We start from the raw sequence: 12,614 nt of genomic DNA, 5'->3' as shown, positions 1-12,614 counted from the left end.
ACTATCTGACTTCTAATATTTTCCTGTACTGTCTTGAAAAACTGAGGCCTAATACATGTTCAAGATCAGTCAAATATTCCACTCACTTACCACACTCCTTTCAGCCCAAAAATTACATAATCCCAGCATTTCCTGAATATACGGCAAGGTCATCATTCCTTTGTGTGAGCTAAGTGTTCAATTCCTATCTATTTTAGTCGAGAGTATTTGACCTTTAAGGGGTTCACTATTTACCGAGTGTGAAAGATGAGGTACTCTGATTCTAGTAGGGGCTTGCTCTCCTAATACTGGATTCATTGCAGCTCAGGTTCTGACCCTTTGAAATGGATGTCTGAGTGGAGTGGAGGGAAGAGCATGTGATTGATAGCTAGGCACAATCCTGGGAATCGGCTTACTTGGGCTTATTTCATTTTGGTCTGAATGCTTCATAACTGCCCCTTGGGATGTGTGGATTCTCATGAACTCTTCCAAGAACATGAGCGCTTTTATCATCTCTGCCATCTGTTCTCTTTTAGACATCAGTAATCATGGACCCATTCTTGGAGCAGAGAATTGAGTAAATTTCTCAAGTACAAGTTCACACTCAGTATGTTTCTGCCAGTATCAGCGTGGTTCAGTAGCTCTCATGAATTCCTTTCGACCATGGTATTCTCTAGAGATGTCTCCATGACGATAATCTTCAGCGTAGCAGAACAATTCTCATCAATGTGTTCGCACGTCTCCTCAGTCCATGCAGCCAGCTTTTTGCCAACTTCTCTTCGTGTCTCCCATAAAGTCGACGTCAAAAAGAATGGGCAAGTCTGAACGTACCTTGGAGCCTCAGCTTTAAGCTGATGACAGTTCTTCGACTGTATGCCCTTTCAGATTCTGGAAACTGACCCGTGAACTCAGGTCTTTGGGCAGCAGCAGTATCTCCAACTTACACAGATTCCCGAACCAAAGACTTAAGCCAATCTCCACATAGGGCGGCAGCCCCTCCATCACACTGATCCACCCACAGAATTCTGCCCAGTTACCTTGGACCCACCAGCCGCAACAAGCCTCATGGTACACACCAACATTCCACCTGGAATCCAACCGGTAAGTGACATTGACAGTGGTTGATGCATTAAGTCAGTGTTGGGGGAGAGGCTGCTTTAGACGAGAGGTCCCTAAGGGAAATTTGATTATATCAACAAGGTTCCCATGGTCTTTTCTCTTCCCTCTTTCCTTTTTTTCAGATCTGTATACACAGTAAAAACGGAGGGAAGTGTGTCCATGTTCAGTTTATCGATTGACAGCTCTTTAAACTTTCTAACAATTCACAGTACACAGAGACCCACTCCAGGAAACTCATGTTTGTGTAATAACCATTCACCCAGAATACATATCCGTCTGTTGCTTTCTGCTGAAACACCCACACTCTCAGAACATGGATCCGTTTTTTTCATGGGGGCTGAAATTCCTAGAAATGAAACCAATCCCAACGTGCACTTTCCTTTATGTCTCTTTTGCTCTTAGTACAGTTTTGCAGAGCTAATTGTCTTTGTTATAGGCTTATGCCATTTCTTCTCTACCTAGGTTAGAATATGGCATTCATTCATCCTTTTGGAATTCTTGTAAATCTATATCCCTTTCTATGACCCACTGTTGTTGAAAACCGTCATTTTGTTTGGGTCAAGATATGCACTGCTGGATCAGTATCTATGAATACTAATGCACGCGTCTGTGTTCTGAATACAAGTGTTTGGAGTACATGCTAGCCGCGATACTGGGTCATTGCGTGATGAATAATCCTTGACATCACTTTGAGAATTTGTTTTGAATAATCATGGTTGTTTGGTATATGTCAGCCAAATGTAAACTTTTGTTGTTTGTTTGTCTGATTGTTTGTTTGTTTGCGAACACATTAGGCCATGCATCACTCCGTTTGCTTCAATCAGAGATTCATATATGTGAATCACTTAAGATAGTGCTTAAAATCACCTATGATTTCCTGCTACCCTCTCCCATCTTTAGGATTTTGATGTCCTCCTTGCCTTCTTCTTTTTACTTCTTTGCAACTCAGGCTCTTCTTGCATTTGCAATAATGGTTTTGTTATTTTCATTTCATCATGCTACTTTTCTACTCAGGGTAGGATTCTCAATTTTTGTTTTAGGATCAGTCTCAAACTGCTGAATTCTTTTAAGGTTTGCCTGTCAGTGAAATTCCCTAGCCCTGCCGTTGTTATAAACGGCGGTCATTTGGCATAGGCTACCCTAGATTGCAGCTTTTTCTCATTCAGGGTATGGTCTATGTCCTCGCACTTCTACCCGTGCAGCAAAATTTCTGCCGAGATATCAGCTGAAACCCCTCTGGAGGTTCTGTTGTGGCTAAGTTGCTTTCCTCGAGGTGCATTTTACATCACTGGGATGATCATGAAATTTGTTTATTTGAATTCTACAGCTCCTTGTTGGTCTATTGGGATTCCACCTCATTTGGACGCTGTGTACTTCCTGAATTCGTATAGATGATCCTTTCTTGGTTTTCAGCAAGTTTCATTTTGATTTTTGTACAAATTCCTTTTCAGAATTTTTATTTTTTCTCTTGCTTTTCCATTTGGGAATTCTATGAGTCCTTTTCTTTCCTGCTTTGTCTTAACCCATGATTCAACAGCGATGTTTGCGTTGGTTTGCACTTGCTTTTCTGTGTCTTCTTCTGATCTATTGATTTCTGTTCCCCTGTCATCACAGTCATTCACGAGTCCCTCTGCATTATGTAGTCTGCATAGGACTGACTTTAGCCCAGTTATTATCTCACCCATTGAGTTTTCTGTCATTATTGGTTTCTTCTTTAGACTTTCTCTTCCCCTTTTCTGGTATTCTGCCTTTTGTTTTTCAGAGGCCCTGCTGTTCATCAGTGTTTTTCTCTGGTATCGTTTTGCCGTCTAGTTGTTTGAAAGCTTATTTTTTGTGCCTTTAATCACTTTGGAACAGAAAATGGCACTTCCTGTTTTTTTTACTATACTTCTTTTTCTCTACTCTTCAAGTACTATCAGGTATGTAGTATAGACTTATAGGGCTTGGATTTATGAAAACTTTAGAGTATTTGGTGTAAGCAATTTCATGGCATTTCTGAGAGGACAATTTTCCCTAGACCTTGATGCCATGCCCTGTTCCTGTGTTTGTTGTCTGTTATATCTCTAATTGCTGGTGTTCCCTTTGTTGTGATGTACACACCATACTATTTCATTAGTAGAACCTCATTTTTATTACGCTAATCTCACTGTTCTGAAAGGGCACAAGGCACTTCCTCTACTTGAAATGAAGCTTCTATATGTTTTCAGGTCTTCATTCCTCTGTACGTCATTTTGGAGTGTCTTCAAAAGAGCCAACATAGAGTGCGCTTGTTCTTTCTACTGCCATGGGAATGTCCCAATGTTACCTGTTCTTCCCAGAACTTCTCTGTCTGCAGAAACACCAGTGGAAGCATATGTATGGATGTCATAGTTCAGGGCCTGCTGGGATGATCCCGCAGACCGACCTATGTGTCCTTGGTGCAGTACCCTGTCAGTGCCGTCCAAAATGTAGCATCTGCATTTGGGAGATAATGCTGTAAGAAATGCTTCATCTTCTCATGCTGTGGACTTTGACCACTCTTCCTTGTTCTCTCATCCTTGAGTCATGGGTTCACGAAAGCAAACACAGAACTTTTCCTTATCCTCTGCCTCAAACCAGACCGTTATCCAAGTCTAGGTTACGAATATAGCGGATCCTAAAACTTTTAATACTGATTTCAACCCAACGCCCCCTGGAACCCTCAGACCAGATGCATGATATCTCTGATTGATCCCCACACGTGCTGTTTTGGCAAAATATCAAATTGGTCTCTGGTCCTGCAGATGCAGTGGATGTGGCCATAGGACATATCGATAAACTCAACCTCATGCGCCAGTGTGGTTGCTGTCTCACTGAAGTCACAGTTCTCTTTGCTCTCTTGAAAGTACCCACCAAAACCCACAACGTACTCTAGATCCCTGAGTTCTGCATGGGCCATCATCCATAGCCCTATCCCTCTTTTTCGCTGCCTCTGCTAGCTCAGATTTGGCAACTCGGGTCTTGGTCTCAGATTCAATTGTGGGGATATTTTGTGCTAATTTTTTGAGTTCTGTCAGCCAAGCATCTGTGGTTCACTCTTCTAACACTCAGCGCATCACCTTCAATCCCATGCTTGCTGCCTTCTTGAGAGTGTGCTTCCAAGGTAAACAGTGTTTCACCTTTGATGCTCCATTACCAGAGGTCAGATCCTGCACTGGTTTCCATTCTCTAATTTGCCTTCTCCTTCTCCCAGGTTTTCTGAGTCCTCATCCTTTCTTTGGAATAACAGACCACTCTTATGCAAGTGTCCTGCGCCAAGGTCTGGGTGAGTGCATGTTTACAATGCTGTGTGTTTGGGAGCAAGTTAGAGCAGTTTGCACTATTTCTCTGCCTACTGGGCATCGATAAATCAACATTTTCCACATATAATTCACAGAAATTTGATGTTTGTTTAGCTCCGTTTTCTATACAGCCATGGTCCGAGGTTTTGTCCGAAGACTCCTGCTTTGAGGCTAGGGGAGGCTGGGTCACATGTTTCCCTCCATCCCCAGCCCAGCTGGAAGCCTGAAAGATGCCCAGGTCAGCCCGTGGCCCATTTTCCGCCCTGCTCCACCCTGGCCTGTCCAAATGCCACATGGCCCTGTCATACATCTGGCTGGCAAGCGATCCTTGGGGTAGAGCATCTATCCCCTCTTCTCCGTGTTTGCCCCCTGCCTGGTGCCCCTCTATATCTGCCCTCCCGCTCTCCCGGCCTCTCAGCGCCATCTCCCCTCTTCCTCCCCATAGTGTCTCAGCGTTTTCCTGCCTTTGGTGAAATGGGGCCATTTCTCTCAAGGGTCGTTTTAAATATGCAGATTTTTAAATTTTTATTTTATTGAATTATATTCAGTTTACAATTTTGTGTCAATTTCTGGTGTACAGCTCAATGCTTCAGTCATACAATAACATTCGTATATTCATTTTCATGTCCTTTCTCACCATGAGCTACTACAAGATTTTGACTATGGTTCCCTGTGCTGTGTGGTATAAACTTGTTGCTTTATTTTATATTTACCACTCACTATCTGCAAATCTCGAACTCCCAGTCTATCCTTTCCCACCCTGTTCCCCTCTGATAACCATGAGTTTGTTTTCTAAGTCTGTTTAATTTTAGATTCCACATGAGTATTGTCATATGGTGTTTTTCTTTCTTTCTGGCTTTCTTCACTTAGAATGATGTTTTCCAGGGCCATCCATGTTGCTCCAAATGGCATGATATTATTTTTTATGGCTGAGTAGTATTCCATTGTATACATGACATGGCTTCTGTATCCAGTCATCTGTTGCTGGACATTTAAGCTGTCTCCATGTCTTGGCTATTGTAAATAGTGCTATGAACATTGGGGTGCTGGTGTCTTTCTGTATTAATGCTTCCTTTGGATATATGCCCAGGAGTGGGATTATTGTATCATATAGTAAGTGTATTTTTAGTTTTTTGAGGACTCTCCATACCATTTTCCATAACTGCTGTACCAAACTACATTCCCACTGACAGTGTACAAGGGTTCACTTTTTCCACACCCTCTCTAGCATTTACCATTTGAATATTCATGCTTTAATTATTTTATTACAGCAGCAACATGTAAGAATGAAAAAGTGGCATCCTGGTGGCTGGGGGATGAGCCTGTGTGTGTGTCCCTGTGCATGTATGTATGTTCCTGTATGTGTGTACATGTCCCTGTGTGTACATGTGTGCCCTCCATGTGCCTGCATGGGGGTGGGGAGTGGGGCTGGAGCCTGTGTGTGTGACTGACATCTCAGGCACGTGGGCCTGGAGGGGTGTGCGAGGCTGTGATGCTGGGCTGAGAGGCTGTGACCTGACCAAGGCCACACAGCCCATCTTGGGGCCCAGGGCCCCACCCTTGCTTCCAGGCCTGTCACCAATCAGCTGGGGTGTCCCCTGCCATTACACAGGGCTTGGAGTCCTGACCCTAAGGGCCCCACAACTTCCCTCAGGAGGAGGGGTATCTGGGGCAGGAGGAGGTGGCTGGGCTTGGCATGGGGAGGGGGGAGCAGGGAATCCAAGGGGGTGAGCATGGCTCTGGAGTTTGGGGGTGAACATCAGCAGTGAGGTGAGGGGAGTAAGAAGGGCCTCCTCACCAGGACTGAGTCTGTCACCCCGGCCAAGGGAGCCGCTCTTCTGCACAAGGGCCAATTTTGAAAAATGTGGAAAACCAAGTTTCAGGCTCCATGGTAGATAAGTCCCATTCCAGACGGAAATAGCAGGATGTGACCCCATAAAAAGTGGTGAGCGCACGTGAGCCATCGCCTCGCCCAGAAAGGAATTCCCCCGAGAGCCAGAGCTCACCCCACACCCACCCAGGGGAATGGGAGGCCTGGAGTGATGGCCCTGCTGGGGTCCCACTACCCAGGAAGATGGGGAGAAGGGCCGCTGGTCATACAGTCGAGGCCCAAGGAGGGGAAGAGACCTGCCCAGGTCACCCAGCACAGGAGGGCAGTCGGGTGGGACCCAGGACTTCGGGCTTGTCATAGGCCCTCTTCTTAGGAAAGGGGCACAGGCCTGCCTGGGAAAGAAGCATCGGGTAAGTGAATAACCCTGCAGACAGGGCCAAGTTGGCTGGCTGGCCGAGCCTCAGTTTCCCCTCTGTGGAACAGGGCCGGGAATGCGCCTGCTCACAGGGTCTCTGTGAAGCTAGAGATGGTGCTGCTGTGGTGCTGGGGAGAGCCCTCCTGGTCCTCCTTACCTTGGAAGTGGCCGGAGGGCCCTTCCTGAGGGCCGATGGTGCCTGTCTAGCTGGGCGGGCTGCTGGTCCCTGCGGCCCTGACAGTGGCAGCTACACGGCTTGGTGAAGGATGGGCCAACTCCCCTTCCCAGGCACCCTGGCCCATCGTCTCCCACCACGCACACTGGGCTGGCTCCCTCTTTCCTTCCTGCCTCCTCTTGTCTCTGCTTCCCCCCACCTGGTGTCCCTCTCTTGTCACCTCCTGTCCCTCTCTAGGACTTGACCCCCACCTTTCTCTCTCTCACTCACACACTGTCTCTCCCTGCGTGTGTCTTTCTCTGCCTCTCCCCCAGGCCCTCAGGCCCTGAGCTCAGGTCTAGCCCTGTCCAGGGCCACAGAGCCACAGGGCCACATCACTCCCAGCACTCCCACCCTCACAGCGATGTTCCAGCCCCAGCTCTGCTCACAGTGGAGGAGCCTGGTTACAGAGCTGCTCCTGCTGGCATTTGCTGCTGCATCGCTGATCCCCCCCACTTCCCGGGCAGCACAGCAGTCCCACCTTGACCTGTTTGTGGCCCAGCCTGGACCCCAGAGCTGCTGCAGGGCTGGCTGCCTCCCCCACCTGGAAGGAGGGAGGGCCCCGTTGGCTCCAGGGACAGCTGGCGCAGAGTGGAGTGGACTCTTTTTATGCCCAACACCTTCTCCCTGGCAGTGGTGGCACCCCAACCACTGACCCTGCCTGGCCTACCTCAGAGTCAGGAGGCTGTGGGAGGATGAAGGGCTCTCATGGGGCCCACTGAGAGCACTGCCGCCCTCAGCCCCCCTCAGGGTCTGCCTGGAGCCGGGGCTGCCGGGCAGCTGACGCGGGGCGGGGGCACGGGCCTGGTCAGTGCAGGGCCTCTCGCTGGACGCCCATGGCCTCCCTGCACCTCATCCGTTCCTCACCATGAGACACGGCCACTTCATTCTGGTCATCTAGCTCATGACCGGACACCCCTGTGACTGACAGGCCCCACATGCCCAGTGAGTGTTTACTGACTGAAGCAGCACAGCCATCACTAGATCTAGACACAGGCTGTACCCACCACCCAGGAGGAGCCCCGGGGCCCCTGTGGTCACTGCTGCCCTGAAGGGGTAACCTTGCATCTGCCCTGTCATCTTAGTTCCTGCTGGTTTGTGAGTTGTGTGCCCGTGAATCACTGCATGCCCTCAAGAGGGTGTGACCACTAGTCCTCCAGGAAGCAGACACTGACACAGAGAGAACTGTGACAATTTCATTAGGGGTGACAATAGGAGAGAACAGCAGAGGGGGCAGGTTGGAGCAGGGAAACATTCGGGCCGTAATGCACCTCTGACATCTTCTCTAAACACATCATTGCCACAGCTGAGGGGCCCCTTCATGTGGCAAATGGACTGTGCTGTAAGGCAAAAAGAGTTATTTATTTTAATAGGATCTTATTTTTTCCTGATTTTGTCTTCTCTAATGTATGTATGGCCTCTGACGGACACTGTAGTCTGTGTGTGCATCTCCCTGTCTATACAGAATGACAATAATTATTTTCACATCTCAGACACAGATCTCAAAATGTGCTCATTCTCATTATTTGAATTCCTTCTTTAACTAGTAAGACCTAATATTTAATAGAAGAATGGGACCTTTTGCCTTTTGTTTAAAGCAGAGAATGGTAAGCTCTGGGCCTGAGCTCTTATATCTTCAGTTTAATTTAATGTACTTCCTAAGGTCTCTTTTGATGATTCTGTGTGCAGACACTTTCTTTTAAACTATGAGAATGCTGAGTGAGAAATATGTCCCAGTCATTTTGCAAAACAATGTGTGTGCTTGACCCAACCCTCCTCACAATGACGTCAGGGACCAGCATTACCCCCGGCTCACAGAGAATAATGCTGAGACCCTGTGGGGGCCCCACTGAGTCTTGGTGTTAGGGGATGAACTGCAAGAACTCAAAGAATCAGAAATTGGATCTTGTGACATAAATGTGGAGATGCCAAGCTGACAGTGGGCATGGTGACAGGAGGGAGCAGGGGTGTAGGGACAGGGGTCCTACAGGGTGTCTCCTGATCACCCCTGACTTCCCCCAAAGAACCTGCCTCATGCTGAAGGGAAAGGCACCTGCTCAGCTGATCTAAATCCTGCCTGCACTTTTCAAATCACTGGGGCAAAAGAAAACTTCAACCACACAAATTACCCTGAAAAAAACAAGCTAAATTTCAGTTTCTCTGATATCCAGAGATTTCATCCAGACACAGAACTTTCAGTAACCCTAGAGAACAATCATCTTTATATGAGGTTGTGAACTGAGGGATTTCTGGAGGCACTGGGTTCTGAAGGGGATACGTGCATGGCTGCACTGAGTCCCCTGCACACATACGTGGCTCTGAGTGGACCTCACGCTGCATTCACATGGCCCACCTGAGCTGCCTGCCCTGCCCGGAGTGACCTTCCAGCTCCATCTGAGTGAACCCAACAAACGCCCACTGGGCAGCCCTTCAATTTCTTTCTTCCCCTCCACACCCTCTTATTCACTCCTGTGTGGCTCACGTGTCCCTCTTCTGCACTCTGAGGCCCTGCACGGGCACATCTGCTATGGTGACAAGCTGTCTGCTGTGAATGTCTCTCCCTCACTCGCTCCCTTACCCCTCGAGGCAACCCCATGAGCCCCTGAAGTTAGGGGTGTGCTTCACCCCTCACAGAGCACATCACATGGTCCATGCAAGAGGCACATCTGCCAAACTGGGACTTCAAATTCATTTGATATTCTGTCAAAAGTCTCTTCTGTTCTATACAAGAGACATCTGCTTCCCAGGTCAGGATGGGGAAATGACACAGTCCATCAGATGTGTGTGCTGGGAAGCTAGACAGACGTCACAATGTCCCAAGTCAGATTTCCTCAGGCATCGCAAGGCCCTGGAGTGCCATCTCCCCTTCTGCAAAGACTCGACAAGGGAGCAGAAGCACATGCTCTCATCTTACCGAGTGCTGTAACTGGTGGTGGTGGTGGTGGCGGTGGGTGAGACCGCATAGGCCACAACAGAGGTGGGGGTGGTGGTGATGAATAGCCTCTGAGAAGTGATGCTGGGTGTTCCATCGGGTGAGGCACACCAAGTGGTCCTGCACAAGTACCGGGACATCGGGAATCCACAGTGACCTGCAGAACAGAAGAGAGAGCTGTGTTGGATGACAGACAAAAGGAACAACACCTACAGAACCTGAAACCCAATGCAGCAGCTGTCAGCACAGGGCACCCTCCCCTCCACCGGGTGCCCAGACAGCAGAACAGGGCCACACACTCGACCTTGGGGATAAAACACTGTTGCCACATGACACTGCCGGTGTCTGTAAGTGGAGGAAGGCGAGAGTCCTGCCTGAGATGATGTACAGAGGTTCCAGCAAATTGATAAAGTAGGACCTCCCAAACAGGAAGCCTCTCTGTGCAGGACAACCCACCCTGACACCTTCCCCAGCTCCACAGAAGCATGGTCTGCATGAACCAGAAACACAGAGAAAGAAAGGAAGTGAAGGCCTGGTTTTCCACATAGAATCAGAGCCGCACCTGGGTACTTGCTCTATCTGCAGGACCCTGCCAGACCCTCTCTACTCCCTGATCACAAAGGGCCCTCCTCCACCAGCAGGAGCTTCCCCTGGGCGCAATGAGCTCTGAGGAGCTGGGCATCCCGCAGTCCTGTGGGGGAGCTGGCAAAGTGCTTCTGAGGGGACAAAGCTGTCCTCAGAAGGGAGTCAGTCTCCGCTACAATCATCCTTATTGGCAGGGATGTCTGGATTTTAAGTTCGCTAGGAAAAGCACACTACATTTGTCATATGGGAAAGGGAAGGGGGAAGTCTCAATCCTGCAAATAACACCAACGGGATTTTAGCTCATGTGGAAAATCCCACGGTGTGTGATGAGACAGAGAAGAAGCTGTGACAGCTTCCAGGGCAGAACCGACCCACCGCGGGATGGAGAACATGATGCCAGGACTGTGGTGCAAATTGGTCCTGCAGGGAAGTAGGCATTTTCATGGCGGGCACTTGCCCTTCTAGCCTCAATTCCCTACTACAAATGCACCATCTCTGAGAATCAGGCTTTTCTGCACAAGAGTACAACTGGAGGCAGCGGGGAAGGCACCTTTACCACCCCAGAAGAGACAGTGATGGCCTGTGATATTACCACACCCAGGAAGACTCAAAGTTGCACAAACACCACGGTGTAAGGCTGGAGGGGTGGCTTAGATCAGTTTTCAGTTACAAGGAATTGAATGGGCATTATACAAAGGAGAATCCCACAGATTGAGCCAGGAAACCATTCAAAGCATGACAACAGGAACCGGTCTCAGTGAAACAGGAGCAATTCCAAGAGAAGAAGGAAAACAGGAGTTAACCAAGCCAGGAGAAGTCAGCATGGAGCAAGGGCTCACCATTCTTATGCTATTTTAAGAAAAACACAGTCAAAATCTGAGGTCTTCAGCCCTCATGCACTCCCTCGCAGATGGCGTCTGCAAGTAACACTCAAGGTGACAGGAGGAGAGGAAAAGCCAATGGAAACTGGGCAAGAGTTTGAATTTGAAAACAAAAAGAAATGACAGACCCATAACAGAACAAACAGTCTGCAGACAAGGACACAAGAGGCTGCTGCAAAAACAAAAAGAATACATATCCCAGAAACACATTCACTGAAAAAGATCTCCCAATTTATCTAGGCCTCCGTGGTCGCCTCAGGAGGGTGGGAGTTACCGTTGAACACAGGAGACACACGAGGTTCTGAATCGGAAAAAAAACACAGAAAGGATGGAGGATTAGGCTAATCAGAGAAGACTATATTCAAGGAAAACAAAAATTTGAGCCTTCATTCCCATATGACAATCGCTCTCATATCACACCGAGTGGGAGACAGGTCTCAGGACCCTTGACTGAAGAGACCACAGGCCCCGGGTTCGGGTGTTTCTTCCATAACAGATTATCGGCTGTGGAAGGTCAGGGCTCCACTCGCTGCAGTGACAGGGGCGGGCTTGTCCTCCAGGGAGCCCGGAACGTGATGTCTGTTGAAGGCCTGTGTGCAGAACCGACACGTCTGCCCTCCGTCAGAGGACCCTCTTTCCCTCTACAACAGACACCTCCCTCCCCAGGGCAGGACGGGGAAGACGCGGTCCATCAATTGCGTCTGCTAAGGGACCAGAGGGACACGGCCGTGAGCCCAGTCACGGCCGCCCGTGCACGGGGAAGCCCCGGAGAGCGATCTGCCCTTCTTCTGCAGTGACTCAAGGAAGAAACAGAGGACTATGCTTTCCTCTTACCGAGAGGAGCAGCTGGCGGCGGAGGGCGAGGTTGCACAGGGCACCAAGGGGGACAAGGTGCAGGTGCCCAGCTGGGCGACGACGGGCCGCACCCGGGACAGGCCACGCAGGCTGGTCCTCGGAAAGGTTGGGGAGTTCCGGCCCACGGGGTGACCTGCAGGACAGAAGGGAGGGCTGGGTTGGATGACAGACAAAAGCGCCAACACCGATAAGAGACGAAACCCAACGCAGCAGCCATCGGCACCGGGCACCCACCCCTCCACCGGGTGCCCAGAAAGCAGCACGGTGCCACACACTCCGCCCAGCCCTCTGGGGACTGCCTGCAGCCTGGGCCGCACAGGGGGGCACGGGGATATGACCCTGAAGCCGCACGTCACCACCGCCACTGTCTGCAAGTGGAGGAACCCAAGGGTCCTCCTGCCCGAGAGGCTGCACACAGAGCTTCCAGCACACGGGCAAACAAGGGCCTTCCAAACAGCCAGCCTCTCTGGGCGGGACGGCCCTCCCCGCCACCTTCCCCAACTC

At 49.5% G+C, this 12,614-nt stretch overlaps 2 long non-coding RNA genes across 2 annotated transcripts in view; one reads left to right on the top strand and one right to left on the bottom strand.

Annotated features, from left to right (window-relative positions):
* Nucleotides 1–207: 207 nt before the first annotated feature.
* LOC135319953 (uncharacterized) overlaps nucleotides 208–12,614 on the top strand; it is a 47,727-nt gene continuing 35,320 nt past the window's right edge. Inside the window, exons 1-2 of the long non-coding RNA XR_010379038.1 lie at nucleotides 208–1,080; nucleotides 4,310–4,381. This is a non-coding gene — a long non-coding RNA (uncharacterized LOC135319953). The remainder of the gene's footprint in view (nucleotides 1,081–4,309; nucleotides 4,382–12,614) is intronic.
* Nucleotides 8,040–10,460, bottom strand: LOC135319952 (uncharacterized). The gene is made up of 2 exons (XR_010379037.1): nucleotides 9,772–10,460; nucleotides 8,040–8,197 (listed from the first exon to the last, which is right to left on the bottom strand). It is a non-coding gene; the product is annotated as an uncharacterized LOC135319952 (long non-coding RNA).

Source organism: Camelus dromedarius, chromosome 35 (genome assembly GCF_036321535.1).
Source record: "Camelus dromedarius isolate mCamDro1 chromosome 35, mCamDro1.pat, whole genome shotgun sequence".
In the NCBI taxonomy this organism is placed as follows: Eukaryota; Metazoa; Chordata; class Mammalia; order Artiodactyla; family Camelidae; genus Camelus; species Camelus dromedarius.
This window is presented reverse-complemented; position numbering and strand designations above follow the sequence as displayed.